Source organism: Pseudorasbora parva, chromosome 3, assembly GCF_024679245.1.
Source record: "Pseudorasbora parva isolate DD20220531a chromosome 3, ASM2467924v1, whole genome shotgun sequence".
NCBI classification, from domain to species: Eukaryota; Metazoa; Chordata; class Actinopteri; order Cypriniformes; family Gobionidae; genus Pseudorasbora; species Pseudorasbora parva.
Window position 1 is genome coordinate 8387451 of NC_090174.1, and position 23808 is coordinate 8411258.

General features: G+C 43.0%; 64 non-coding genes across 64 annotated transcripts; all 64 read right to left on the bottom strand.

The window, feature by feature from the left end:
• Window positions 1-20: 20 nt before the first annotated feature.
• On the bottom strand, window positions 21-93 carry trnar-ucg (transfer RNA arginine (anticodon UCG)). Its single transcript has one exon. It is a non-coding gene; the product is annotated as a tRNA-Arg (tRNA).
• A 169-nt stretch (window positions 94-262) lies between these two features.
• trnar-ucg (transfer RNA arginine (anticodon UCG)) lies at window positions 263-335 on the bottom strand. Its single transcript has one exon. It is a non-coding gene; the product is annotated as a tRNA-Arg (tRNA).
• A 167-nt stretch (window positions 336-502) lies between these two features.
• On the bottom strand, window positions 503-575 carry trnar-ucg (transfer RNA arginine (anticodon UCG)). Its single transcript has one exon. It is a non-coding gene; the product is annotated as a tRNA-Arg (tRNA).
• Window positions 576-746: 171 nt separating this feature from the next.
• trnar-ucg (transfer RNA arginine (anticodon UCG)) lies at window positions 747-819 on the bottom strand. Its single transcript has one exon. It is a non-coding gene; the product is annotated as a tRNA-Arg (tRNA).
• Window positions 820-988: 169 nt separating this feature from the next.
• Window positions 989-1061, bottom strand: trnar-ucg (transfer RNA arginine (anticodon UCG)). Its single transcript has one exon. It is a non-coding gene; the product is annotated as a tRNA-Arg (tRNA).
• Window positions 1062-1468: 407 nt separating this feature from the next.
• On the bottom strand, window positions 1469-1541 carry trnar-ucg (transfer RNA arginine (anticodon UCG)). The gene has a single exon. It is a non-coding gene; the product is annotated as a tRNA-Arg (tRNA).
• A 169-nt stretch (window positions 1542-1710) lies between these two features.
• trnar-ucg (transfer RNA arginine (anticodon UCG)) lies at window positions 1711-1783 on the bottom strand. The gene has a single exon. It is a non-coding gene; the product is annotated as a tRNA-Arg (tRNA).
• A 410-nt stretch (window positions 1784-2193) lies between these two features.
• Window positions 2194-2266, bottom strand: trnar-ucg (transfer RNA arginine (anticodon UCG)). The gene has a single exon. It is a non-coding gene; the product is annotated as a tRNA-Arg (tRNA).
• A 170-nt stretch (window positions 2267-2436) lies between these two features.
• On the bottom strand, window positions 2437-2509 carry trnar-ucg (transfer RNA arginine (anticodon UCG)). The gene has a single exon. It is a non-coding gene; the product is annotated as a tRNA-Arg (tRNA).
• A 167-nt stretch (window positions 2510-2676) lies between these two features.
• Window positions 2677-2749, bottom strand: trnar-ucg (transfer RNA arginine (anticodon UCG)). The gene has a single exon. It is a non-coding gene; the product is annotated as a tRNA-Arg (tRNA).
• A 410-nt stretch (window positions 2750-3159) lies between these two features.
• Window positions 3160-3232, bottom strand: trnar-ucg (transfer RNA arginine (anticodon UCG)). Its single transcript has one exon. It is a non-coding gene; the product is annotated as a tRNA-Arg (tRNA).
• A 167-nt stretch (window positions 3233-3399) lies between these two features.
• On the bottom strand, window positions 3400-3472 carry trnar-ucg (transfer RNA arginine (anticodon UCG)). Its single transcript has one exon. It is a non-coding gene; the product is annotated as a tRNA-Arg (tRNA).
• A 169-nt stretch (window positions 3473-3641) lies between these two features.
• On the bottom strand, window positions 3642-3714 carry trnar-ucg (transfer RNA arginine (anticodon UCG)). The gene has a single exon. It is a non-coding gene; the product is annotated as a tRNA-Arg (tRNA).
• Window positions 3715-3883: 169 nt separating this feature from the next.
• Window positions 3884-3956, bottom strand: trnar-ucg (transfer RNA arginine (anticodon UCG)). Its single transcript has one exon. It is a non-coding gene; the product is annotated as a tRNA-Arg (tRNA).
• A 411-nt stretch (window positions 3957-4367) lies between these two features.
• trnar-ucg (transfer RNA arginine (anticodon UCG)) lies at window positions 4368-4440 on the bottom strand. Its single transcript has one exon. It is a non-coding gene; the product is annotated as a tRNA-Arg (tRNA).
• Window positions 4441-4851: 411 nt separating this feature from the next.
• On the bottom strand, window positions 4852-4924 carry trnar-ucg (transfer RNA arginine (anticodon UCG)). The gene has a single exon. It is a non-coding gene; the product is annotated as a tRNA-Arg (tRNA).
• Window positions 4925-5093: 169 nt separating this feature from the next.
• On the bottom strand, window positions 5094-5166 carry trnar-ucg (transfer RNA arginine (anticodon UCG)). Its single transcript has one exon. It is a non-coding gene; the product is annotated as a tRNA-Arg (tRNA).
• A 167-nt stretch (window positions 5167-5333) lies between these two features.
• On the bottom strand, window positions 5334-5406 carry trnar-ucg (transfer RNA arginine (anticodon UCG)). Its single transcript has one exon. It is a non-coding gene; the product is annotated as a tRNA-Arg (tRNA).
• Window positions 5407-5574: 168 nt separating this feature from the next.
• trnar-ucg (transfer RNA arginine (anticodon UCG)) lies at window positions 5575-5647 on the bottom strand. Its single transcript has one exon. It is a non-coding gene; the product is annotated as a tRNA-Arg (tRNA).
• Window positions 5648-5816: 169 nt separating this feature from the next.
• trnar-ucg (transfer RNA arginine (anticodon UCG)) lies at window positions 5817-5889 on the bottom strand. The gene has a single exon. It is a non-coding gene; the product is annotated as a tRNA-Arg (tRNA).
• Window positions 5890-6060: 171 nt separating this feature from the next.
• On the bottom strand, window positions 6061-6133 carry trnar-ucg (transfer RNA arginine (anticodon UCG)). Its single transcript has one exon. It is a non-coding gene; the product is annotated as a tRNA-Arg (tRNA).
• Window positions 6134-6301: 168 nt separating this feature from the next.
• Window positions 6302-6374, bottom strand: trnar-ucg (transfer RNA arginine (anticodon UCG)). Its single transcript has one exon. It is a non-coding gene; the product is annotated as a tRNA-Arg (tRNA).
• Window positions 6375-6543: 169 nt separating this feature from the next.
• Window positions 6544-6616, bottom strand: trnar-ucg (transfer RNA arginine (anticodon UCG)). Its single transcript has one exon. It is a non-coding gene; the product is annotated as a tRNA-Arg (tRNA).
• A 169-nt stretch (window positions 6617-6785) lies between these two features.
• trnar-ucg (transfer RNA arginine (anticodon UCG)) lies at window positions 6786-6858 on the bottom strand. Its single transcript has one exon. It is a non-coding gene; the product is annotated as a tRNA-Arg (tRNA).
• A 167-nt stretch (window positions 6859-7025) lies between these two features.
• On the bottom strand, window positions 7026-7098 carry trnar-ucg (transfer RNA arginine (anticodon UCG)). The gene has a single exon. It is a non-coding gene; the product is annotated as a tRNA-Arg (tRNA).
• Window positions 7099-7979: 881 nt separating this feature from the next.
• On the bottom strand, window positions 7980-8052 carry trnar-ucg (transfer RNA arginine (anticodon UCG)). Its single transcript has one exon. It is a non-coding gene; the product is annotated as a tRNA-Arg (tRNA).
• Window positions 8053-8221: 169 nt separating this feature from the next.
• On the bottom strand, window positions 8222-8294 carry trnar-ucg (transfer RNA arginine (anticodon UCG)). The gene has a single exon. It is a non-coding gene; the product is annotated as a tRNA-Arg (tRNA).
• A 167-nt stretch (window positions 8295-8461) lies between these two features.
• trnar-ucg (transfer RNA arginine (anticodon UCG)) lies at window positions 8462-8534 on the bottom strand. Its single transcript has one exon. It is a non-coding gene; the product is annotated as a tRNA-Arg (tRNA).
• Window positions 8535-8703: 169 nt separating this feature from the next.
• On the bottom strand, window positions 8704-8776 carry trnar-ucg (transfer RNA arginine (anticodon UCG)). Its single transcript has one exon. It is a non-coding gene; the product is annotated as a tRNA-Arg (tRNA).
• Window positions 8777-8944: 168 nt separating this feature from the next.
• trnar-ucg (transfer RNA arginine (anticodon UCG)) lies at window positions 8945-9017 on the bottom strand. Its single transcript has one exon. It is a non-coding gene; the product is annotated as a tRNA-Arg (tRNA).
• Window positions 9018-9184: 167 nt separating this feature from the next.
• trnar-ucg (transfer RNA arginine (anticodon UCG)) lies at window positions 9185-9257 on the bottom strand. The gene has a single exon. It is a non-coding gene; the product is annotated as a tRNA-Arg (tRNA).
• A 169-nt stretch (window positions 9258-9426) lies between these two features.
• On the bottom strand, window positions 9427-9499 carry trnar-ucg (transfer RNA arginine (anticodon UCG)). Its single transcript has one exon. It is a non-coding gene; the product is annotated as a tRNA-Arg (tRNA).
• Window positions 9500-9670: 171 nt separating this feature from the next.
• On the bottom strand, window positions 9671-9743 carry trnar-ucg (transfer RNA arginine (anticodon UCG)). The gene has a single exon. It is a non-coding gene; the product is annotated as a tRNA-Arg (tRNA).
• A 6017-nt stretch (window positions 9744-15760) lies between these two features.
• trnar-ucg (transfer RNA arginine (anticodon UCG)) lies at window positions 15761-15833 on the bottom strand. Its single transcript has one exon. It is a non-coding gene; the product is annotated as a tRNA-Arg (tRNA).
• A 167-nt stretch (window positions 15834-16000) lies between these two features.
• trnar-ucg (transfer RNA arginine (anticodon UCG)) lies at window positions 16001-16073 on the bottom strand. The gene has a single exon. It is a non-coding gene; the product is annotated as a tRNA-Arg (tRNA).
• A 168-nt stretch (window positions 16074-16241) lies between these two features.
• trnar-ucg (transfer RNA arginine (anticodon UCG)) lies at window positions 16242-16314 on the bottom strand. The gene has a single exon. It is a non-coding gene; the product is annotated as a tRNA-Arg (tRNA).
• Window positions 16315-16721: 407 nt separating this feature from the next.
• Window positions 16722-16794, bottom strand: trnar-ucg (transfer RNA arginine (anticodon UCG)). The gene has a single exon. It is a non-coding gene; the product is annotated as a tRNA-Arg (tRNA).
• A 168-nt stretch (window positions 16795-16962) lies between these two features.
• On the bottom strand, window positions 16963-17035 carry trnaq-uug (transfer RNA glutamine (anticodon UUG)). Its single transcript has one exon. It is a non-coding gene; the product is annotated as a tRNA-Gln (tRNA).
• A 170-nt stretch (window positions 17036-17205) lies between these two features.
• trnar-ucg (transfer RNA arginine (anticodon UCG)) lies at window positions 17206-17278 on the bottom strand. The gene has a single exon. It is a non-coding gene; the product is annotated as a tRNA-Arg (tRNA).
• Window positions 17279-17445: 167 nt separating this feature from the next.
• Window positions 17446-17518, bottom strand: trnar-ucg (transfer RNA arginine (anticodon UCG)). The gene has a single exon. It is a non-coding gene; the product is annotated as a tRNA-Arg (tRNA).
• A 168-nt stretch (window positions 17519-17686) lies between these two features.
• trnar-ucg (transfer RNA arginine (anticodon UCG)) lies at window positions 17687-17759 on the bottom strand. The gene has a single exon. It is a non-coding gene; the product is annotated as a tRNA-Arg (tRNA).
• Window positions 17760-17928: 169 nt separating this feature from the next.
• Window positions 17929-18001, bottom strand: trnar-ucg (transfer RNA arginine (anticodon UCG)). Its single transcript has one exon. It is a non-coding gene; the product is annotated as a tRNA-Arg (tRNA).
• A 171-nt stretch (window positions 18002-18172) lies between these two features.
• On the bottom strand, window positions 18173-18245 carry trnar-ucg (transfer RNA arginine (anticodon UCG)). The gene has a single exon. It is a non-coding gene; the product is annotated as a tRNA-Arg (tRNA).
• A 171-nt stretch (window positions 18246-18416) lies between these two features.
• trnar-ucg (transfer RNA arginine (anticodon UCG)) lies at window positions 18417-18489 on the bottom strand. Its single transcript has one exon. It is a non-coding gene; the product is annotated as a tRNA-Arg (tRNA).
• A 170-nt stretch (window positions 18490-18659) lies between these two features.
• Window positions 18660-18732, bottom strand: trnar-ucg (transfer RNA arginine (anticodon UCG)). Its single transcript has one exon. It is a non-coding gene; the product is annotated as a tRNA-Arg (tRNA).
• Window positions 18733-18901: 169 nt separating this feature from the next.
• Window positions 18902-18974, bottom strand: trnar-ucg (transfer RNA arginine (anticodon UCG)). Its single transcript has one exon. It is a non-coding gene; the product is annotated as a tRNA-Arg (tRNA).
• Window positions 18975-19143: 169 nt separating this feature from the next.
• Window positions 19144-19216, bottom strand: trnar-ucg (transfer RNA arginine (anticodon UCG)). Its single transcript has one exon. It is a non-coding gene; the product is annotated as a tRNA-Arg (tRNA).
• Window positions 19217-19383: 167 nt separating this feature from the next.
• On the bottom strand, window positions 19384-19456 carry trnar-ucg (transfer RNA arginine (anticodon UCG)). The gene has a single exon. It is a non-coding gene; the product is annotated as a tRNA-Arg (tRNA).
• A 410-nt stretch (window positions 19457-19866) lies between these two features.
• On the bottom strand, window positions 19867-19939 carry trnar-ucg (transfer RNA arginine (anticodon UCG)). Its single transcript has one exon. It is a non-coding gene; the product is annotated as a tRNA-Arg (tRNA).
• A 168-nt stretch (window positions 19940-20107) lies between these two features.
• trnar-ucg (transfer RNA arginine (anticodon UCG)) lies at window positions 20108-20180 on the bottom strand. Its single transcript has one exon. It is a non-coding gene; the product is annotated as a tRNA-Arg (tRNA).
• A 168-nt stretch (window positions 20181-20348) lies between these two features.
• Window positions 20349-20421, bottom strand: trnar-ucg (transfer RNA arginine (anticodon UCG)). The gene has a single exon. It is a non-coding gene; the product is annotated as a tRNA-Arg (tRNA).
• A 170-nt stretch (window positions 20422-20591) lies between these two features.
• Window positions 20592-20664, bottom strand: trnar-ucg (transfer RNA arginine (anticodon UCG)). Its single transcript has one exon. It is a non-coding gene; the product is annotated as a tRNA-Arg (tRNA).
• A 167-nt stretch (window positions 20665-20831) lies between these two features.
• trnar-ucg (transfer RNA arginine (anticodon UCG)) lies at window positions 20832-20904 on the bottom strand. The gene has a single exon. It is a non-coding gene; the product is annotated as a tRNA-Arg (tRNA).
• A 170-nt stretch (window positions 20905-21074) lies between these two features.
• On the bottom strand, window positions 21075-21147 carry trnar-ucg (transfer RNA arginine (anticodon UCG)). The gene has a single exon. It is a non-coding gene; the product is annotated as a tRNA-Arg (tRNA).
• Window positions 21148-21316: 169 nt separating this feature from the next.
• Window positions 21317-21389, bottom strand: trnar-ucg (transfer RNA arginine (anticodon UCG)). Its single transcript has one exon. It is a non-coding gene; the product is annotated as a tRNA-Arg (tRNA).
• A 167-nt stretch (window positions 21390-21556) lies between these two features.
• On the bottom strand, window positions 21557-21629 carry trnaq-uug (transfer RNA glutamine (anticodon UUG)). Its single transcript has one exon. It is a non-coding gene; the product is annotated as a tRNA-Gln (tRNA).
• A 167-nt stretch (window positions 21630-21796) lies between these two features.
• On the bottom strand, window positions 21797-21869 carry trnar-ucg (transfer RNA arginine (anticodon UCG)). Its single transcript has one exon. It is a non-coding gene; the product is annotated as a tRNA-Arg (tRNA).
• Window positions 21870-22037: 168 nt separating this feature from the next.
• Window positions 22038-22110, bottom strand: trnar-ucg (transfer RNA arginine (anticodon UCG)). The gene has a single exon. It is a non-coding gene; the product is annotated as a tRNA-Arg (tRNA).
• A 170-nt stretch (window positions 22111-22280) lies between these two features.
• trnar-ucg (transfer RNA arginine (anticodon UCG)) lies at window positions 22281-22353 on the bottom strand. The gene has a single exon. It is a non-coding gene; the product is annotated as a tRNA-Arg (tRNA).
• Window positions 22354-22761: 408 nt separating this feature from the next.
• Window positions 22762-22834, bottom strand: trnar-ucg (transfer RNA arginine (anticodon UCG)). The gene has a single exon. It is a non-coding gene; the product is annotated as a tRNA-Arg (tRNA).
• Window positions 22835-23003: 169 nt separating this feature from the next.
• trnar-ucg (transfer RNA arginine (anticodon UCG)) lies at window positions 23004-23076 on the bottom strand. The gene has a single exon. It is a non-coding gene; the product is annotated as a tRNA-Arg (tRNA).
• Window positions 23077-23243: 167 nt separating this feature from the next.
• Window positions 23244-23316, bottom strand: trnar-ucg (transfer RNA arginine (anticodon UCG)). The gene has a single exon. It is a non-coding gene; the product is annotated as a tRNA-Arg (tRNA).
• Window positions 23317-23484: 168 nt separating this feature from the next.
• On the bottom strand, window positions 23485-23557 carry trnar-ucg (transfer RNA arginine (anticodon UCG)). The gene has a single exon. It is a non-coding gene; the product is annotated as a tRNA-Arg (tRNA).
• A 169-nt stretch (window positions 23558-23726) lies between these two features.
• On the bottom strand, window positions 23727-23799 carry trnar-ucg (transfer RNA arginine (anticodon UCG)). Its single transcript has one exon. It is a non-coding gene; the product is annotated as a tRNA-Arg (tRNA).
• Between the last annotated feature and the right edge of the window lie 9 nt (window positions 23800-23808).

The window sequence follows — 23808 nt, forward strand, 5'->3', positions numbered from 1 at the left end:
GTGTTCTGTGCTTCCATAAATGACCCAGATGGGACTCGAACCCACAATCCTCAGCTCCGAAGGCTGATGCCTTATCCATTAGGCCACTGGGCCACATGAAAACTAGTAAATACATCTCTTGGAGATTGTGTCAGAGATTAAGCTGAAATGCTGAGAAAATCTTCAGTTTCTTTGACACTGTACAAGAATCCTCTCAGAAAGTTGAACTCAAAGATTGCACAACACTAAACCTCATGGAACTGGTGTTCTGTGCTTTCATAAATGACCCAGATGGGACTCGAATCCACAATCCTCAGCTCCGAAGGCTGATGCCTTATCCATTAGGCCACTGGGCCACGAGAAAACTAGTAAATACATCTCCTGGAGATTGTGTCAATGACAAAGCCGAAATGTGGAGATAATCATCTGTCATTGACACTGTACAAAAATGATCTCAGAAAGTGGAACTCAAAGATTGCACAATGCTAACCCTCATGGAAAAGGTGTTCTGTGCTTCCATAAATGACCCAGATGGGACTCAAACCCACAATCCTCAGCTCCGAAGGCTGATGCCTTATCCATTAGGCCACTGGGCCACATGAAAACTAGTAAATACATCTCCTGGAGATTGTGTCAAAGACAAAGCTGAAATGCAGAGATAATCATCTGTGTCATCGACACTGTACAAAAATCATCTCACAAAAAGTGGAAATCAAAGATTGCACAATGCTAAACCTCATGGAAATGGTGTTCTGTGCTTCCATAAATGACCCAGATGGGACTCGAACCCACAATCCTCAGCTCCGAAGGCTGATGCCTTATCCATTAGGCCACTGGGCCACATAAAAACTAGTAAATACATCTCCTGGAGATTGTGAAAGACAAAGCTGAAATGCAGAGATAATCATCTGTGTCATCGACACTGTACAAAAATCATCTCACAAAAAGTGGAACTCAAAGATTGCACAATGCTAAACCTCATGGAAATGGTGGTCTGTGCTTCCATAAATGACCCAGATGGGACTCGAATCCACAATCCTCAGCTCCGAAGGCTGATGCCTTATCCATTAGGCCACTGGGCCACGAGAAAACTAGTAAATACATCTCCTGGAGATTGTGTCAATGACAAAGCCGAAATGTGGAGATAATCATCTGTCATTGACACTGTACAAAAATGATCTCAGAACGTGGAACTCAAAGATTGCACAATGCTAACCCTCATGGAAAAGGTGTTCTGTGCTTCCATAAATGACCCAGATAGGACTCGAACCCACAATCCTCAGCTCCGAAGGCTGATGCCTTATCCATTAGGCCTCTGGGCCACGAGAAAGCTAGTAAATACATCTCCTGGAGATTGTGTCAATGACAAAGCCGAAATGTGGAGATAATCATCTGTCATTGACACTGTACAAAAATGATCTCAGAACGTGGAACTCAAAGATTGCACAATGCTAACCCTCATGGAAAAGGTGTTCTGTGCTTCCATAAATGACCCAGATGGGACTCCAACCCACAATCCTCAGCTCCGAAGGCTGATGCCTTATCCATTAGGCCACTGGGCCATAAAAAAACTTGTAAAGACATCTCTTGGAGATTGTGTCAGATATTAAGCTGAAATGCTGAGAAAATCATCAGCGTCTTTGACAATGTACAAAAATGATCTCAGAAAGTGGAACTCAAAGATTGCACAATGCTAACCCTCATGGAAATGGTGTTCTGTGCTTCCATAAATGACCCAGATGGGACTCGAACCCACAATCCTCAGCTCCGAAGGCTGATGCCTTATCCATTAGGCCACTGGGCCACAATAAAGCTAGTAAATGCATTTCTTGGAGATTGTGTCAGAGATTAAGCTGAAATGCTGAGAAAGTCATCGGTGTCTTTTGACATTGTACAAGAATCCTCTCAGAAAGTGGAACTCAAAGATTGCACAACACTAAACCTCATGGAACTGGTGTTCTGTGCTTTCATAAATCACCCAGATGGGACTCGAACCCACAATCCTCAGCTCCGAAGGCTGATGCCTTATCCATTAGGCCACTGGACCACGAGAAAACTAGTAAATACATCTCCTGGAGATTGTGTCAATGACAAAGCCGAAATGTGGAGATAATCATCTGTCATTGACACTGTACAAAAATGATCTCAGAAAGTGGAACTCAAAGAATGCACAATGCTAACCCTCATGGAAAAGGTGTTCTGTGCTTCCATAAATGACCCGGATGGGACTCGAACCCACAATCCTCAGCTCCGAAGGCTGATGCCTTATCCATTAGGCCACTGGGCCACAATAAAGCTAGTAAATGCATTTCTTGGAGATTGTGTCAGAGATTAAGCTGAAATGCTGAGAAAGTCATCGGTGTCTTTTGACTCTGTACAAGAATCCTCTCAGAAAGTGGAACTCAAAGATTGCACAACACTAAACCTCATGGAACTGGTGTTCTGTGCTTTCATAAATGATCCAGATGGGACTCGAACCCACAATCCTCAGCTCCGAAGGCTGATGCCTTATCCATTAGGCCACTGGGCCATGAGAAAACTAGTAAATACATCTCCTGGAGATTGTGTCAATGACAAAGCCGAAATGTGGAGATAATCATCTGTCATTGACAGTGTACAAAAATGATCTCAGAAAGAGGAACTCAAAGATTGCACAATGCTAACCCTCATGGAAAAGGTGTTCTGTGCTTCCATAAATGACCCAGATGGGACTCGAACCCACAATCCTCAGCTCCGAAGGCTGATGCCTTATCCATTACGCCACTGGGCCATAAAAAACTTGTAAAGACATCTCTTGGAGATTGTGTCAGATATTAAGCTGAAATGCTGAGAAAATCATCAGCGTCTTTGACACTGTACAAAAATGATCTCAGAAAGTGGAACTCAAAGATTGCACAATGCTAACCCTCATGGAAAAGGTGTTCTGTGCTTCCATAAATGACCCAGATGGGACTCGAACCCACAATCCTCAGCTCGGAAGGCTGATGCCTTATCCATTAGGCCACTGGGGCACAATAAAACTAGTAAATGCATTTCTTGGAGATTGTGTCAGAGATTAAGCTGAAATGCTGAGAAAGTCATCGGTGTCTTTGACACTGTACAAGAATCCTCTCAGAAAGTGGAACTCAAAGATTGCACAATGCTAAACTTCATGGAAAAGGTGTTCTGTGCTTCCATAAATGACCCAGATGGGACTCGAACCCACAATCCTCAGCTCCGAAGGCTGATGCCTTATCCATTAGGCCACTGGGCCACGAGAAAACTAGTAAATACATCTCCTGGAGATTGTGTCAATGACAAAGCCGAAATGTGGAGATAATCATCTGTCATTGACACTGTACAAAAATGATCTCAGAAAGTGGAACTCAAAGATTGCACAATGCTAAACCTCATGGAAATGGTGTTCTGTGCTTCCATAAATGATCCAGATGGGACTCGAACCCACAATCCTCAGCTCCGAAGGCTGATGCCTTATCCATTAGGCCACTGGGCCACAATAAAGCTAGTAAATGCATTTCTTGGAGATTGTGTCAGAGATTAAGCTGAAATGCTGAGAAAGTCATCGGTGTCTTTGACACTGTACAAGAATCCTCTCAGAAAGTGGAACTCAAAGATTGCACAATGCTAAACCTCATGGAAATGGTGTTCTGTGCTTCCATAAATGACCCAGATGGGACTCGAACCCACAATCCTCAGCTCCGAAGGCTGATGCCTTATCCATTTGGCCACTGGGCCACATGAAAACTCGTAAATACATCTCTTGGAGATTGTGTCAGAGATTAAGCTGAAATGCTGAGAAAATCTTTAGTTTCTTTGACAATGTACAAGAATCCTCTCAGAAAGTGGAACTCAAAGATTGCACAACACTAAACCTCATGGAACTGGTGTTCTGTGCTTTCATAAATGACCGAGATGGGACTCGAACCCACAATCCTCAGCTCCGAAGGCTGATGCCTTATCCATTAGGCCACTGGGCCACGAGAAAACTAGTAAATACATCTCCTGGAGATTGTGTCAATGACAAAGCCGAAATGTGGAGATAATCATCTGTCATTGACACTGTACAAAAATGATCTCAGAAAGTGGAACTCAAAGATTGCACAATGCTAACCCTCATGGAAATGGTGTTCTGTGCTTCCATAAATGACCCAGATGGGACTCAAACCCACAATCCTCAGCTCCAAAGGCTGATGCCTTATCCATTAGGCCACTGGGCCACATGAAAACTAGTAAATACATCTCCTGGAGATTGTGTCAAAGACAAAGCTGAAATGCAGAGATAATCATCTGTGTCATCGACACTGTACAAAAATCATCTCACAAAAAGTGGAAATCAAAGATTGCACTATGCTAAACCTCATGGAAATGGTGTTCTGTGCTTCCATAAATGACCCAGATGGGACTCGAACCCACAATCCTCAGCTCCGAAGGCTGATGCCTTATCCATTAGGCCACTGGGCTACATAAAAACTAGTAAATACATCTCCTGGAGATTGTGTCAAAGACAAAGCTGAAATGCAGAGATAATCATCTGTGTCATCGACACTGTACAAAAATCATCTCACAAAAACTGGAACTCAAAGATTGCACAATGCTAAACCTCATGGAAATGGTGTTCTGTGCTTCCATAAATGACCCAGATGGGACTTGAACCCACAATCCTCAGCTCTGAAGGCTGATGCCTTATCCATTAGGCCACTGGGCCACGAGAAAACTAGTAAATACATCTCCTGGAGATTGTGTCAATGACAAAGCCGAAATGTGGAGATAATCATCTGTCATTGACACTGTACAAAAATGATCTCAGAAAGTGGAACTCAAAGATTGCACAATGCTAACCCTCATGGAAAAGGTGTTCTGTGCTTCCATAAATGACCCAGATGGGACTCGAACCCACAATCCTCAGCTCCGAAGGCTGATGCCTTATCCATTAGGCCACCGGGCCACATGAAAACAAGTAAATACATCTCTTGGAGATTGTGTCAGAGATTAAGCTGAAATGCTGAGAAAATCTTCAGTTTCTTTGACACTGTACAAGAATCCTCTCAGAAAGTGGAACTCAAAGATTGCACAACACTGAACCTCATGGAACTGGTGTTCTGTGCTTTCATAAATGACCCAGATGGGACTCGAACCCACAATCCTCAGCTCCGAAGGCTGATGCCTTATCCATTAGGCCACTGGGCCACGAGAAAACTAGTAAATACATCTCCTGGAGATTGTGTCAATGACAAAGCCGAAATGTGGAGACAATCATCTGTCATTGACACTGTACAAAAATGATCTCAGAAAGTGGAACTCAAAGATTGCACAATGCTAACCCTCATGGAAAAGGTGTTCTGTGCTTCCATAAATGACCCAGATGGGACTCGATCCCACAATCCTCAGCTCCGAAGGCTGATGCCTTATCCATTAGGCCACTGGGCCATAAAAAACTTGTAAAGACATCTCTTGGAGATTGTGTCAGATATTAAGCTGAAATGCTGAGAAAATCATCAGCGTCTTTGACACTGTACAAAAATGATCTCAGAAAGTGGAACTCAAAGATTGCACAATGTTAACCCTCATGGAAAAGGTGTTCTGTGCTTCCATAAATGACCCAGATGGGACTCGAACCCACAATCCTCAGCTCCGAAGGCTGATGCCTTATCCATTAGGCCACTGGGCCACAATAAAGCTAGTAAATGCATTTCTTGGAGATTGTGTCAAAGATTAAGCTGAAATGCTGAGAAAGTCATCGGTGTCTTTGACACTGTACAAGAATCCTCTCAGAAAGTGGAACTCAAAGATTGCACAATGCTAAACCTCATGGAAATGGTGTTCTGTGCTTCCATAAATGACCCAGATGGGACTCGAACCCACAATCCTCAGCTCCGAAGGCTGATGCCTTATCCATTAGGCCACTGGGCCACATAAAAACTAGTAAATACATCTCCTGGAGATTGTGTCAAAGACAAAGCTGAAATGCAGAGATAATCATCTGTGTCATCGACACTGTACAAAAATGATCTCACAAAAAGTGGAAATCAAAGATTGCACTATGCTAAACCTCATGGAAATGGTGTTCTGTGCTTCCATAAATGACCCAGATGGGACTCGAACCCACAATCCTCAGCTCCGAAGGCTGATGCCTTATCCATTAGGCCACTGGGCCATAAAAAACTTGTAAAGACATCTCTTGGAGATTGTGTCAGATATTAAGCTGAAATGCTGAGAAAATCATCAGCGTCTTTGACACTGTACAAAAATGATCTCAGAAAGTGGAACTCAAAGATTGCACAATGCTAACCCTCATGGAAAAGGTGTTCTGTGCTTCCATAAATGACCCAGATGGGACTCGAACCCACAATCCTCAGCTCCGAAGGCTGATGCCTTATCCATTAGGCCACTGGGCCACAATAAAGCTAGTAAATGCATTTCTTGGAGATTGTGTCAGAGATTAAGCTGAAATGCTGAGAAAGTCATCGGTGTCTTTGACACTGTACAAGAATCCTCTCAGAAAGTGGAACTCAAAGATTGCACAATGCTAAACCTCATGGAAATGGTGTTCTGTGCTTCCATAAATAACCCAGATGGGACTCGAACCCACAATCCTCAGCTCCGAAGGCTGATGCCTTATCCATTAGGCCACTGGGCCACATGAAAACTCGTAAATACATCTCTTGGAGATTGTGTCAGAGATTAAGCTGAAATGCTGAGAAAATCTTTAGTTTCTTTGACAATGTACAAGAATCCTCTCAGAAAGTGGAACTCAAAGATTGCACAACACTAAACCTCATGGAACTGGTGTTCTGTGCTTTCATAAATGACCGAGATGGGACTCGAACCCACAATCCTCAGCTCCGAAGGCTGATGCCTTATCCATTAGGCCACTGGGCCACGAGAAAACTAGTAAATACATCTCCTGGAGATTGTGTCAATGACAAAGCCGAAATGTGGAGATAATCATCTGTCATTGACACTGTACAAAAATGATCTCAGAAAGTGGAACTCAAAGATTGCACAATGCTAACCCTCATGGAAAAGGTGTTCTGTGCTTCCATAAATGACCCAGATGGGACTCAAACCCACAATCCTCAGCTCCGAAGGCTGATGCCTTATCCATTAGGCCACTGGGCCACATGAAAACTAGTAAATACATCTCCTGGAGATTGTGTCAAAGACAAAGCTGAAATGCAGAGATAATCATCTGTGTCATCGACACTGTACAAAAATCATCTCACAAAAAGTGGAAATCAAAGATTGCACTATGCTAAACCTCATGGAAATGGTGTTCTGTGCTTCCATAAATGACCCAGATGGGACTCGAACCCACAATCCTCAGCTCCGAAGGCTGATGCCTTATCCATTAGGCCACTGGGATAAATACATCTCCTGGAGATTGTGTCAAAGACAAAGCTGAAATGCAGAGATAATCATCTGTGTCATCGACACTGTACAAAAATCATCTCACAAAAACTGGAACTCAAAGATTGCACAATGCTAAACCTCATGGAAATGGTGTTCTGTGCTTCCAAAAATGACCCAGATGGGACTTGAACCCACAATCCTCAGCTCTGAAGGCTGATGCCTTATCCATTAGGCCACTGGGCCACGAGAAAACTAGTAAATACATCTCCTGGAGATTGTGTCAATGACAAAGCCGAAATGTGGAGATAATCATCTGTCATTGACACTGTACAAAAATGATCTCAGAACGTGGAACTCAAAGATTGCACAATGCTAACCCTCATGGAAAAGGTGTTCTGTGCTTCCATAAATGACCCAGATAGGACTCGAACCCACAATCCTCAGCTCCGAAGGCTGATGCCTTATCCATTAGGCCTCTGGGCCACGAGAAAGCTAGTAAATACATCTCCTGGAGATTGTGTCAATGACAAAGCCGAAATGTGGAGATAATCATCTGTCATTGACACTGTACAAAAATGATCTCAGAACATGGAACTCAAAGATTGCACAATGCTAACCCTCATGGAAAAGGTGTTCTGTGCTTCCATAAATGACCCAGATGGGACTCGAACCCAAAATCCTCAGCTCCGAAGGCTGATGCCTTATCCATTAGGCCACTGGGCCACATGAAAACTAGTAAATATATCTCTTGGAGATTGTGTCAGAGATTAAGCTGAAATGCTGAGAAAATCTTCAGTTTCTTTGACACTGTACAAGAATCCTCTCAGAAAGTGGAACTCAAAGATTGCACAACACTAAACCTCATGGAACTGGTGTTCTGTGCTTTCATAAATGACCCAGATGGGACTCGAACCCACAATCCTCAGCTCCGAAGGCTGATGCCTTATCCATTAGGCCACTGGGCCACGAGAAAACTAGTAAATACATCTCCTGGAGATTGTGTCAATGACAAAGCCGAAATGTGGAGATAATCATCTGTCATTGACACTGTACAAAAATGATCTCAGAAAGTGGAACTCAAAGATTGCACAATGCTAACCCTCATGGAAAAGGTGTTCTGTGCTTCCATAAATGACCCAGATGGGACTCGAACCCACAATCCTCAGCTCCGAAGGCTGATGCCTTATCCATTAGGCCACCGGGCCACATGAAAACAAGTAAATACATCTCTTGGAGATTGTGTCAGAGATTAAGCTGAAATGCTGAGAAAATCTTCAGTTTCTTTGACACTGTACAAGAATCCTCTCAGAAAGTGGAACTCAAAGATTGCACAACACTAAACCTCATGGAACTGGTGTTCTGTGCTTTCATAAATGACCCAGATGGGACTCGAACCCACAATCCTCAGCTCCGAAGGCTGATGCCTTATCCATTAGGCCACTGGGCCACGAGAAAACTAGTAAATACATCTCCTGGAGATTGTGTCAATGACAAAGCCGAAATGTGGAGACAATCATCTGTCATTGACACTGTACAAAAATGATCTCAGAAAGTGGAACTCAAAGATTGCACAATGCTTAAACCTCATGGAACTGGTGTTCTGTGCTTTCATAAATGACCCAGATGGGACTCGAACCCACAATCCTCAGCTCCGAAGGCTGATGCCTTATCCATTAGGCCACTGGGCCACGAGAAAACTAGTAAATACATCTCCTGGAGATTGTGTCAATGACAAAGCCGAAATGTGGAGATAATCATCTGTCATTGACACTGTACAAAAATGATCTCAGAAAGTGGAACTCAAAGATTGCACAATGCTAACCCTCATGGAAAAGGTGTTCTGTGCTTCCATAAATGACCCAGATGGGACTCGAACCCACAATCCTCAGCTCCGAAGGCTGATGCCTTATCCATTAGGCCACCGGGCCACATGAAAACAAGTAAATACATCTCTTGGAGATTGTGTCAGAGATTAAGCTGAAATGCTGAGAAAATCTTCAGTTTCTTTGACACTGTACAAGAATCCTCTCAGAAAGTGGAACTCAAAGATTGCACAATGCTAAACCTCATGGAAATGGTGTTCTGTGCTTCCATAAATGACCCAGATGGGACTCGAACCCACAATCCTCAGCTCCGAAGGCTGATGCCTTATCCATTAGGCCACTGGGCCACATAAAAACTAGTAAATACATCTCCTGGAGATTGTGTCAAAGACAAAGCTGAAATGCAGAGATAATCATCTGTGTCATCGACACTGTACAAAAATCATCTCACAAAAAGTGGAAATCAAAGATTGCACTATGCTAAACCTCATGGAAATGGTGTTCTGTGCTTCCATAAATGACCCAGATGGGACTCGAACCCACAATCCTCAGCTCCGAAGGCTGATGCCTTATCCATTAGGCCACTGGGCCACATAAAAACTAGTAAATACATCTCCTGGAGATTGTGTCAAAGACAAAGCTGAAATGCAGAGATAATCATCTGTGTCATCGACACTGTACAAAAATCATCTCACAAAAACTGGAACTCAAAGATTGCACAATGCTAAACCTCATGGAAATGGTGTTCTGTGCTTCCATAAATGACCCAGATGGGACTTGAACCCACAATCCTCAGCTCTGAAGGCTGATGCCTTATCCATTAGGCCACTGGGCCACGAGAAAACTAGTAAATACATCTCCTGGAGATTGTGTCAATGACAAAGCCGAAATGTGGAGATAATCATCTGTCATTGACACTGTACAAAAATGATCTCAGAACGTGGAACTCAAAGATTGCACAATGCTAACCCTCATGGAAAAGGTGTTCTGTGCTTCCATAAATGACCCAGATAGGACTCGAACCCACAATCCTCAGCTCCGAAGGCTGATGCCTTATCCATTAGGCCTCTGGGCCACGAGAAAGCTAGTAAATACATCTCCTGGAGATTGTGTCAATGACAAAGCCGAAATGCAGAGATAATCATCTGTCATTGACACTGTACAAAAATGATCTCAGAACATGGAACTCAAAGATTGCACAATGCTAACCCTCATGGAAAAGGTGTTCTGTGCTTCCATAAATGACCCAGATGGGACTCGAACCCAAAATCCTCAGCTCCGAAGGCTGATGCGAAGCAGGTTCCTACTTCCTGCTTCGCTACTGTTCGGACGGTCTTGCTTACTGCTCCGCGCTTTGCTCTATCGCTTCTATATTTTATCTCATAATTTTAACTTCAGCAAATCAACACAGTGCTCTAACAACAAAGCTTGACTTCAACGATAAAACTAGAAACTCTGTTGACTGGATTACTACAAAAAAGTGGAACATTTCATCTGACCAGCCTCCACACTGCCATCAGCTTACATTCCGGAAGGGAAAACACAGCTGCCTACTATCAAAAGGATTAGAAAATGCCTCCTCTAGCTAAGGAATCTTCTTGCTGCACAAACTGCCACAGACTTTTACAAAGGATTGCAGTTCTTGAAACAAAGTTATTTGGGGAACCACCAAACCGGACGAATCACACAGCAGAGCTTCATCACGAACGTCCTCTGCACACAGCCGGTGAGTCCCATAAATTTAGTGCTACTCAACAGATAGAGAAACAAGAAACTGATCGACACACTAATCGATGGCACAAACAGGGGGCAAGACCCAAATGCACTCGAGACATCAGATTGTCACGAGCTTCATATATTGCTGCCGTTGCATGCTCTACCCCAGACACAAGGATTGCAAACAGTAGTCTCCGACCACCATCGATACATCTAGAAAACAGATTTGAAGTATTAATGAATGAGGGTGAGGAATCCCCAAACGTGATGAATGTGATCGAACACGGATTGCATCAGCCCGCAGCTAACACTAATGCTAACAGGCGCTCAAGGTCGAGCAGACAGCGGCCCTCAGCTCAGAGCACAGCCGAGCCAAGGACTCTGATAGTGGGTGACTCTACAGTCAGAAACATTCGCAGCAGAGATACAACTACATGCTGCCTTCCACAAGCAACCATTTCTGATGTAAACAGGGAAATTGAGAACATTTTGATGAAACATAAGACTGCAAATCAACTTATAATTCATGTGGGGAAGAACGATATTCAGAGAGAGCAGTCAGAACTCATGAAGTCGGACTTCAATGAACTTTTTGAAACACTTAGAAAACTGAAAGTTCAGCCGTTCATCAGTGGACCACTGCCAGCAAGAGGAACAAATAGATTCTCACGGTTGCTTGGGCTTAATACATGGCTGCAAAAAACCTGTAACATGAATGGAGTGAACTTCATTGATAACTTCAATCTCTTCTGGAGTCAGAGACAACTGTTTACATCAAATGGCCACCACCCAAACAAACTTGGTGCAAGAGTGCTAAAGGACAATATTTATTTTTCCCTTCATCATCCTTCAGCTGTGTGTTTTAACCCACTCAACCTGATACAGAGTATGGATGACCACAGGACTTCATTTCAGCTCCTGAATGGACACTCGGCTGACACATCCCACAAGGACAATGAGAACTCCACACAGCCAAAACAATTGCTCATGGACACACTCCCAGCTGAGCCCTGCCCACAGAGCTCACCACAGACAGACTGTGAAGGATTAGAACTGCTCCAAGATTCAGCACCCAAAGATGACTTTCTTGAAAATGGACAGCAAAGCCAGGACAACATACTTCAACTTCCGATAACACCAGAGCAACAGCCCCTCTCACCAGACATGTCATTCCTCTCTCCAGCATCCCCGCATCTGGGCTTCTCAGAGAAAATGGAGGAACTGATTTTTGTTGGAACTAGACTATCACACTCAATTGCTGCGAGCCCCCAGATATCAACCAAAAAGCGTCGAGCCCCACAACCACCAAAGCCTGTGGGCCCAGCTCCCCCTCCTCCTGTGAGATTTCTTCGGTCACAACGCCAGGGCCCACACCCTCCTCCATCTGTTGTAGGTGAACCAAAAACAACTGATTCCAGCTCTCAGTGATGTGTTTTGGGTCCCCGCTATGATAACAGTACCTTTATCAAATGTTTACAAAACAAGTGGGAACCCAGTGTGCCTGTCTCTTTCTCTATCTCTGTTCTGTTACGTGAAAGAAAGTCTAAGGTCTTGTTAGGCCGTTTAACAAACCAATATAATCTGCTGCCTGTTACCTGTCAAACTAAGACTAATGTGGGTGAAAAAATTAATACTGTTAAGTTAGCACTTTTAAACATCTGTTCACTTAAGAACAAATCATTCCTAGTCAGCGACTTAATAACCACAAACAACCTAGATTTTTTGCTTCTAAATGAAACGTGGTTAGAAGAAAACTGCAGTGCAACAGTCCTCAATGAAGCAGCCCCTCCTAACTTTACTTTTATGAGTGTTTGCAGAGCAGTTAGGAGAGGTGGGGGTGTTGCTGCTCTTTTTAAAGATTTCTATCAATGTAAGCAAGTATCATTTGGTGATTATTTGTCTCTAGAATATATGGGTATTGTGTTAAAAGGTGCTCCACGCATCCTGCTTATCATTATTTACAGGCCTCCGAAGTACTCTCCAGCCTTTATTGAGGAATTTACAGAACTGTTATCAATAATTTCCTCAGAGTTTGACTGTTTTGCTATTGCTGGGGATTTTAACATTCACATAGATAATATTGAATCCAGTACAACAAAAGAGCTCATGACTGTTCTTAACACTTTTGATTTGACACAGCATGTAAATGGACCCACACACAATCGTGGACACACTCTAGATTTACTTATCAGTAAGGGTCTAAACATTTCATCGATTGTTATTAAGGATGTGGCACTGTCTGATCATTTCTGTATTTTCTTTGACATATCAATCACTCCTGCCATTGAAGCTAGATCTGTCTCTGTCAAAAAGAGATGCTTAAATGAGAACACTAATGTGCTGTTTATGAAGGCTTTATCTCTAAAACCAAGCATATCTGCAGACTCTGTTGATTTTCTCCTTGACTCCTTTAACTCAAAAGTTAAGAGTGTAATGGATGATATTGCCCCTCTGAAAGTCAGGAAAAAGAGTGGCAAACAAAAGGCACCATGGAGAAACTCAACAGCAGTTCAAATAATGAAAAGACAATGCAGAAAATCTGAACGAAAGTGGCGGAAGACAAAACTTGTAGTCCATTATAACATCTATAAAGACAGCCTTCATGCTTTCAATGTTGAACTAGGCAAAGCTAGACAGACCTTCTTCTCAAATATTAAAAACAAACACATAAACAACACGCGCACTCTTTTTGCTACTGTAGACAGACTAACAAACCCCCCGAGTCACATTCCCAGAGAAATGCTCTCAGACAGCAAATGCAGTGAGTTTGCTTCCTTCTTCTCAGAGAAAATCAAAAATATCAGAAAGGCGATCAGCACATCCTCTAGTTGCTCTGGGGTCACTCAGATCAGACCAAACCCTCGGAAAATTACTATGTCTGATTTCGAAACAATTGACGGTAAAATTTTAGAAGATACAGTACAGCATCTTAAAACATCAACCTGCACCCTTGACGCACTCCCCACTTCTTTTTTCAAAAGTGTGTTTAACTGTTTAGAAGCAGATCTCCTAGAAGTGGTGAACTCCTCACTTCTCTACGGGACTTTTCCAACCGCCCTTAAAACTGCAATAGTTAAGCCTCTTCTGAAAAAGAGAAATCTAGATAACTCCATACTGAGCAACTACAGACCAATCTCAAATCTCCCCTTCATAGGCAAAATCATCGAAAAAGTTGTTTTCAATCAGTTGAACAAATTCTTAAACTCAAACGGATTCTTTGACAATTTTCAATCTGGTTTCCGACCGCATCACAGCACAGAGACAGCGCTCATAAAGATTATAAATGATATTCGCTTGAATACTGATACAGGCAAAACATCAATTCTGGTTCTACTCGATCTCAGTGCTGCATTCGACACTGTTGACCACAACATACTTCTAGACAGGCTGGAAAACTGGGTCGGGCTTTCTGGGATGGTCCTCAGATGGTTCAGATCATACTTAGAAGGGAGAGGTTATTATGTGAGTATAGGAGACCATAAGTCTGAGTGGACGTCCATGACATGCGGAGTCCCACAAGGGTCAATTCTAGCACCTCTCCTGTTTAACCTGTATATGCTGCCACTGAGCCAAATAATGAAAAAGAACAATATTGCTTACCACAGCTATGCTGACGACACCCAGCTCTACTTAGCACTGTCACCTAATGACTACAGCCCCATTGACTCGCTGTGCAAATGCATTGATGAAGTTAACGACTGGATGTGCCAAAACTATCTTCAGTTAAACAAAGACAAAACCGAAATCATTACATTTGGAAACAAAGATGAAATTCTCAAGGTGAACGCATATCTTGAGGCTAAAGGTCTGATAACAAAAAATCAAGTCAGGAATCTTGGTGTAATTTTGGAGTCAGACCTGAGTTTCAGTAGTCATGTCAAAGCAATAACTAAATCAGCATACTATCATCTGAAAAATATTGCAAGGATTAGATGTTTTGTCTCCAGGCAAGACTTAGAGAAACTGGTTCACGCTTTCATCACCAGTAGGGTGGACTATTGTAATGGCCTTCTCACCGGCCTTCCCAAAAAGACCATTAGACAGCTGCAGCTCATACAGAACGCTGCTGCCAGGATTCTGAGCAGAACCAGAAAATATGACCATATCGCACCAGTCCTCAGGTCTCTACACTGGCTTCCAGTTACATCTAGGATCGATTTTAAAGTACTATTACTTGTTTATAAATCACTCAATGACCTAGGACCTCAATACATCGCAGATATGCTGATTAAATACAAACCCAACAGATCACTTAGATCAGCAGGATCAAGTCAGTTAGAAATACCAAGAGTTCACTCAAAGCAAGGAGAGTCTGCCTTTAGCTATTATGCCAGCCGTAGTTGGAACCGGCTTCCTGAACAGATCAGATGTGCTCCAACAGTAGCCACATTCAAATCCAGACTCAAAACACATCTGTTCAGCTGTGCATTTACTGAATGAGCACTGTGCCACTGTACGTCCGACTGATTGCACCTTATCTATGCATCATTTTTTAAATAATTTTTTATAACTGTTTTAGTTTACCTGTTCTTTTCTTTGGTTATCATAATTTTATTACTTTTAATTCTCTTTACATTGTATTCTTTTTCTTATGCATTTTTTTAGCCCTATTTTAATTCCTTTCTATGTAAAGCACTTTGAATTGCCATTGTGTATGAAATGTGCTATATAAATAAACTTGCCTTGCCTTGCCTTGATGCCTTATCCATTAGGCCACTGGGCCACATGAAAACTAGTAAATATATCTCTTGGAGATTGTGTCAGAGATTAAGCTGAAATGCTGAGAAAATCTTCAGTTTCTTTGACACTGTACAAGAATCCTCTCAGAAAGTGGAACTCAAAGATTGCACAACACTAAACCTCATGGAACTGGTGTTCTGTGCTTTCATAAATGACCCAGATGGGACTCGAACCCACAATCCTCAGCTCCGAAGGCTGATGCCTTATCCATTAGGCCACTGGGCCACGAGAAAACTAGTAAATACATCTCCTGGAGATTGTGTCAATGACAAAGCCGAAATGTGGAGACAATCATCTGTCATTGACACTGTACAAAAATGATCTAAGAAAGTGGAACTCAAAGATTGCACAATGCTAACCCTCATGGAAAAGGTGTTCTGTGCTTCCATAAATGACCCAGATGGGACTCGATCCCACAATCCTCAGCTCCGAAGGCTGATGCCTTATCCATTAGGCCACTGGGCCATAAAAAACTTGTAAAGACATCTCTTGGAGATTGTGTCAGATATTAAGCTAAAATGCTGAGAAAATCATCAGCGTCTTTGACACTGTACAAAAATGATCTCAGAAAGTGGAACTCAAAGATTGCACAATGCTAACCCTCATGGAAAAGGTGTTCTGTGCTTCCATAAATGACCCAGATGGGACTCGAACCCACAATCCTCAGCTCCGAAGGCTGATGCCTTATCCATTAGGCCACTGGGCCACGAGAAAACTAGTAAATACATCTCCTGGAGATTGTGTCAATGACAAAGCCGAAATGTGGAGATAATCATCTGTCATTGACACTGTACAAAAATGATCTCAGAACGTGGAACTCAAAGATTGCACAATGCTAACCCTCATGGAAAAGGTGTTCTGTGCTTCCATAAATGACCCAGATAGGACTCGAACCCACAATCCTCAGCTCCGAAGGCTGATGCCTTATCCATTAGGCCTCTGGGCCACGAGAAAGCTAGTAAATACATCTCCTGGAGATTGTGTCAATGACAAAGCCGAAATGTGGAGATAATCATCTGTCATTGACACTGTACAAAAATGATCTCAGAACGTGGAACTCAAAGATTGCACAATGCTAACCCTCATGGAAAAGGTGTTCTGTGCTTCCATAAATGACCCAGATGGGACTCGAACCCACAATCCTCAGCTCCGAAGGCTGATGCCTTATCCATTAGGCCACTGGGCCATAAAAAACTTGTAAAGACATCTCTTGGAGATTGTGTCAGATATTAAGCTGAAATGCTGAGAAAATCATCAGCGTCTTTGACACTGTACAAAAATGATCTCAGAAAGTGGAACTCAAAGATTGCACAATGCTAACCCTTATGGAAATGGTGTTCTGTGCTTCCATAAATGACCCAGATGGGACTCGAACCCACAATCCTCAGCTCCAAAGGCTGATGCCTTATCCATTAGGCCACTGGGCCACAATAAAGCTAGTAAATGCATTTCTTGGAGATTGTGTCAGAGATTAAGCTGAAATGCTGAGAAAGTCATCTGTGTCTTTTGACACTGTACAAGAATCCTCTCAGAAAGTGGAACTCAAAGATTGCACAACACTAAACCTCATGGAACTGGTGTTCTGTGCTTTCATAAATGACCCAGATGGGACTCGAACCCACAATCCTCAGCTCCGAAGGCTGATGCCTTATCCATTAGGCCACTGGGCCACGAGAAAACTAGTAAATACATCTCCTGGAGATTGTGTCAATGACAAAGCCGAAATGTGGAGACAATCATCTGTCATTGACACTGTACAAAAATGATCTCAGAAAGTGGAACTCAAAGATTGCACAATGCTAACCCTCATGGAAAAGGTGTTCTGTGCTTCCATAAATGACCCAGATGGGACTCGATCCCACAATCCTCAGCTCCGAAGGCTGATGCCTTATCCATTAGGCCACTGGGCCATAAAAAACTTGTAAAGACATCTCTTGGAGATTGTGTCAGATATTAAGCTGAAATGCTGAGAAAATCATCAGCGTCTTTGACACTGTACAAAAATGATCTCAGAAAGTGGAACTCAAAGATTGCACAATGCTAACCCTCATGGAAAAGGTGTTCTGTGCTTCCATAAATGACCCAGATGGGACTCGAACCCACAATCCTCAGCTGCGAAGGCTGATGCCTTATCCATTAGGCCACTGGGCCACAATAAAGCTAGTAAATGCATTTCTTGGAGATTGTGTCAGAGATTAATCTGAAATGCTGAGAAAGTCATCGATGTCTTTGACACTGTACAAGAATCCTCTCAGAAAGTGGAACTCAAAGATTGCACAATGCTAAACCTCATGGAAATGGTGTTCTGTGCTTCCATAAATGACCCAGATGGGACTCGAACCCACAATCCTCAGCTCCGAAGGCTGATGCCTTATCCATTAGGCCACTGGGCCACATGAAAACTAGTAAATACATCTCCTGGAGATTGTGTCAAAGACAAAGCTGAAATGCAGAGATAATCATCTGTGTCATCGACACTGTACAAAAATCATCTCACAAAAAGTGGAAATCAAAGATTGCACAATGCTAAACCTCATGGAAATGGTGTTCTGTGCTTCCATAAATGACCCAGAGGGGACTCGAACCCACAATCCTCAGCTCCGAAGGCTGATGCCTTATCCATTAGGCCACTGGGCCACATGAAAACTAGTAAATACATCTCCTGGAGATTGTGTCAAAGACAAAGCTGAAATGCAGAGATAATCATCTGTGTCATCGACACTGTAAAAAAATCATCTCACAAAAAGTGGAACTCAAAGATTGCACAATGCTAAACCTCATGGAAATGGTGTTCTGTGCTTCCATAAATGACCCAGATGGGACTCGAACCCACAATCCTCAGCTCCGAAGGCTGATGCCTTATCCATTAGGCCACTGGGCCACAATAAAGCTAGTAAATGCATTTCTCGGAGATTGTGTCAGAGATTAAGCTGAAATGCTGAGAAAGTCATCGGTGTCTTTTGACACTGTACAAGAATCCTCTCAGAAAGTGGAACTCAAAGATTGCACAATGCTAAACCTCATGGAAATGGTGTTCTGTGCTTCCATAAATGACCCAGATGGGACTCGAACCCACAATCCTCAGCTCCGAAGGCTGATGCCTTATCCATTAGGCCACTGGGCCACATGAAAACTAGTAAATACATCTCTTGGAGATTGTGTCAGAGATTAAGCTGAAATGCTGAGAAAATCTTCAGTTTCTTTGACAATGTACAAGAATCCTCTCAGAAAGTGGAACTCAAAGTTTGCACAACACTAAACCTCATGGAACTGGTGTTCTGTGCTTTCATAAATGACCCAGATGGGACTCGAACCCACAATCCTCAGCTCCGAAGGCTGATGCCTTATCCATTAGGCCACTGGGGCACAATAAAGCTAGAAAATGCATTTCTTGGAGATTGTGTCAGAGATTAAGCTGAAATGCTGAGAAAGTCATCGGTGTCTTTGACACTGTACAAGAATCCTCTCAGAAAGTGGAACTCAAAGATTGCACAATGCTAAACCTCATGGAAATGGTGTTCTGTGCTTTCATAAATGACCCAGATGGGACTCGAACCCACAATCCTCAGCTCCGAAGGCTGATGCCTTATCCATTAGGCCACTGGGCCACGAGAAGACTAGTAAGAACATCTCCTGGAGATTGTGTCAATGACAAAGCCGAAATGTGGAGATAATCATCTGTCATTGACACTGTACAAAAATGATCTCAGAAAGTGGAACTCAAAGATTGCACAATGCTAACCCTCATGGAAAAGGTGTTCTGTGCTTCCATAAATGACCCAGATGGGACTCAAACCCACAATCCTCAGCTCCGAAGGCTGATGCCTTATCCATTAGGCCACTGGGCCACAATAAAGCTAGTAAATGTATTTCTCGGAGATTGTGTCAGAGATTAAGCTGAAATGCTGAGATAGTCATCGGTGTCTTTTGACACTGTACAAGAATCCTCTCAGAAAGTGGAACTCAAAGATTGCACAACACTAAACCTCATGGAACTGGTGTTCTGTGCTTTCATAAATGACCCAGATGGGACTCGAACCCACAATCCTCAGCTCCGAAGGCTGATGCCTTATCTATTAGGCCACTTGGCCATGAGAAAACTAGTAAATACATCTCCTGGAGATTGTGTCAATGACAAAGCCGAAATGTGGAGATAATCATCTGTCATTGACAGTGTACAAAAATGATCTCAGAAAGTGGAACTCAAAGATTGCACAATGCTAACCCTCATGGAAAAGGTGTTCTGTGCTTCCATAAATGACCCAGATGGGACTCGAACCCACAATCCTCAGCTCCGAAGGCTGATGCCTTATCCATTAGGCCACTGGGCCATAAAAAACTTGTAAAGACATCTCTTGGAGATTGTGTCAGATATTAAGCTGAAATGCTGAGAAAATCATCAGCGTCTTTGACACTGTACAAAAATGATCTCAGAAAGTGGAAATCAAAGATTGCACAATGCTAAACCTCATGGAAATGGTGTTCTGTGCTTCCATAAATGACCCAGATGGGACTCGAACCCACAATCCTCAGCTCCGAAGGCTGATGCCTTATCCATTAGGCCACTGGGCCATAAAAAACTTGTAAAGACAACTCTTGGAGATTGTGTCAGATATTAAGCTGAAATGCTGAGAAAATCATCAGCGTCTTTGACACTGTACAAAAATGATCTCAGAAAGTGGAACTCAAAGATTGCACAATGCTAACCCTCATGGAAATGGTGTTCTGTGCTTCCATAAATGACCCAGATGGGACTCGAACCCACAATCCTCAGCTCCGAAGGCTGATGCCTTATCCATTAGGCCACTGGGCCATAATAAAGCTAGTAAATGCATTTCTTGGAGATTGTGTCAGAGATTAAGCTGAAATGCTGAGAAAGTCATCGGTGTCTTTTGACACTGTACAAGAATCCTCTCAGAAAGTGGAACTCAAAGATTGCACAACACTAAACCTCATGGAACTGGTGTTCTGTGCTTTCATAAATGACCCAGATGGGACTCGATCCCAGATTCCTCAGCTCCGAAGGCTGATGCCTTATCCATTAGGCCACTGGGCCACGAGAAAACTAGTAAATACATCTCCTGGAGATTGTGTCAATGACAAAGCCGAAATGTGGAGATAATCATCTGTCATTGACACTGTACAAAAATGATCTCAGAAAGTGGAACTCAAAGATTGCACAATGCTAACCCTCATGGAAAAGGTGTTCTGTGCTTCCATAAATGACCCAGATGGGACTCGAACCCACAATCCTCGGCTCCGAAGGCTGATGCCTTATCCATTAGGCCACTGGGCCACAATAAAGCTAGTAAATGCATTTCTTGGAGATTGTGTCAGAGATTAAGCTGAAATGCTGAGAAAGTCATCGGTGTCTTTTGACACTGTACAAGAATCCTCTCAGAAAGTGGAACTCAAAGATTGCACAATGCTAAACCTCATGGAAATGGTGTTCTGTGCTTCCATAAATGACCCAGATGGGACTCGAACCCACAATCCTCTGCTCCGAAGGCTGATGCCTTATCCATTAGGCCACTGGGCCACATGAAAACTAGTAAATACATCTCTTGGAGATTGTGTCAGAGATTAAGCTGAAATGCTGAGAAAATCTTCAGTTTCTTTGACAATGTACAAGAATCCTCTCAGAAAGTGGAACTCAAAGATTGCACAACACTAAACCTCATGGAACTGGTGTTCTGTGCTTTCATAAATGACCCAGATGGGACTCGAACCCACAATCCTCAGCTCCGAAGGCTGATGCCTTATCCATTAGGCCACTGGGCCACGAGAAAACTAGTAAATACATCTCCTGGAGATTGTGTCAATGACAAAGCCGAAATGTGGAGATAATCATCTGTCATTGACACTGTACAAAAATGATCTCAGAAAGTGGAACTCAAAGATTGCACAATGCTAACCCTCATGGAAAAGGTGTTCTGTGCTTCCATAAATGACCCAGATGGGACTCGAACCCACAATCCTCAGCTCCAAAGGCTGATGCCTTGTCCATTAGGCCACTGGGCCACATGAAAACTAGTAAATACATCTCCTGGAGATTGTGTCAATGACAAAGCCGAAATGTGGAGATAATCATCTGTCATTGACACTGTACAAAAATGATCTCAGAATGTGGAACTCAAAGATTGCACAATGCTAACCCTCATGGAAAAGGTGTTCTGTGCTTCCATAAATGACCCAGATGGGACTCGAACCCACAATCCTCAGCTCCGAAGGCTGATGCCTTATCCATTAGGCCACTGGGCCATAAAAAACTTGTAAAGACATCTCTTGGAGATTGTGTCAGATATTAAGCTGAAATGCTGAGAAAATCATCAGCGTCTTTGACACTGTACAAAAATGATCTCAGAAAGTGGAACTCAAAGATTGCACAATGCTAACCCTCATGGAAATGGTGTTCTGTGCTTCCATAAATCACCCAGATGGGACTCGAACCCACAATCCTCAGCTCCGAAGGCTGATGCCTTATCCATTAGGCCACTGGGCCACAATAAAGCTAGTAAATGCATTTCTTGGAGATTGTGTCAGAGATTAAGCTGAAATGCTGAGAAAGTCATCGGTGTCTTTTGACACTGTACAAGAATCCTCTCAGAAAGTGGAACTCAAAGATTGCACAACACTAAACCTCATGGAACTGGTGTTCTGTGCTTTCATAAATGACCCAGATGGGACTCGAACCCACAATCCTCAGCTCCGAAGGCTGATGCCTTATCCATTAGGCCACTGGGCCACGAGAAAACTAGTAAATACATCTCCTGGAGATTGTGTCAATGACAAAGCCGAAATGTGGAGATAATCATCTGTCATTGACACTGTACAAAAATGATCTCAGAAAGTGGAACTCAAAGATTGCACAATGCTAACCCTCATGGAAAAGGTGTTCTGTGCTTCCATAAATGACCCAGATGGGACTCGAACCCACAATCCTCAGCTCTGAAGGCTAATGCCTTATCAATTAGGCCACTGGGCCATAAAAAACTTGTAAAGACATCTCTTGGAGATTGTGTCAGAGATTAAGCTGAAATGCTGAGAAAGTCATCGGTGTCTTTGACACTGTACAAGAATCCTCTCAGAAAGTGGAACTCAAAGATTGCACAATGCTAAACCTCATGGAAATGGTGTTCTGTGCTTCCATAAATGACCCAGATGGGACTCGAACCCACAATCCTCAGCTCCGAAGGCTGATGCCTTATCCATTAGGCCACTGGGCCACATGAAAACTAGTAAATACATCTCTTGGAGATTTTGTCAGAGATTAAGCTGAAATGCTGAGAAAATCTTCAGTTTCTTTGACACTGTACAAGAATCCTCTCAGAAAGTGGAACTCAAAGATTGCACAACACTAAACCTCATGGAACTGGTGTTCTGTGCTTTCATAAATGACCCAGATGGGACTCGAACCCACAATCCTCAGCTCCGAAGGCTGATGCCTTATCCATTAGGCCACTGGGCCACGAGAAAACTAGTAAATACATCTCCTGGAGATTGTGTCAATGACAAAGCCGAAATGTGGAGACAATCATCTGTCATTGACACTGTACAAAAATGATCTCAGAAAGCGGAACTCAAAGATTGCACAATGCTAACCCTCATGGAAAAGGTGTTCTGTGCTTCCATAAATGACCCAGATGGGACTCGATCCCACAATCCTCAGCTCCGAAGGCTGATGCCTTATCCATTAGGCCACTGGGCTATAAAAAACTTGTAAAGACATCTCTTGGAGATTGTGTCAGATATTAAGCTGAAATGCTGAGAAAATCATCAGCGTCTTTGACACTGTACAAAAATGATCTCAGAAAGTGGAACTCAAAGATTGCACAATGCTAACCCTCATGGAAAAGGTGTTCTGTGCTTCCATAAATGACCCAGATGGTACTCGAACCCACAATCCTCAGCTCCGAAGGCTGATGCCTTATCCATTAGGCCACTGGGCCACAATAAAGCTAGTAAATGCATTTCTTGGAGATTGTGTCAAAGATTAAGCTGAAATGCTGAGAAAGTCATCGGTGTCTTTGACACTGTACAAGAATCCTCTCAGAAAGTGGAACTCAAAGATTGCACAATGCTAAACCTCATGGAAATGGGGTTCTGTGCTTCCATAAATGACCCAGATGGGACTCGAACCCACAATCCTCAGCTCCGAAGGCTGATGCCTTATCAATTAGGCCACTGGGCCACATGAAAA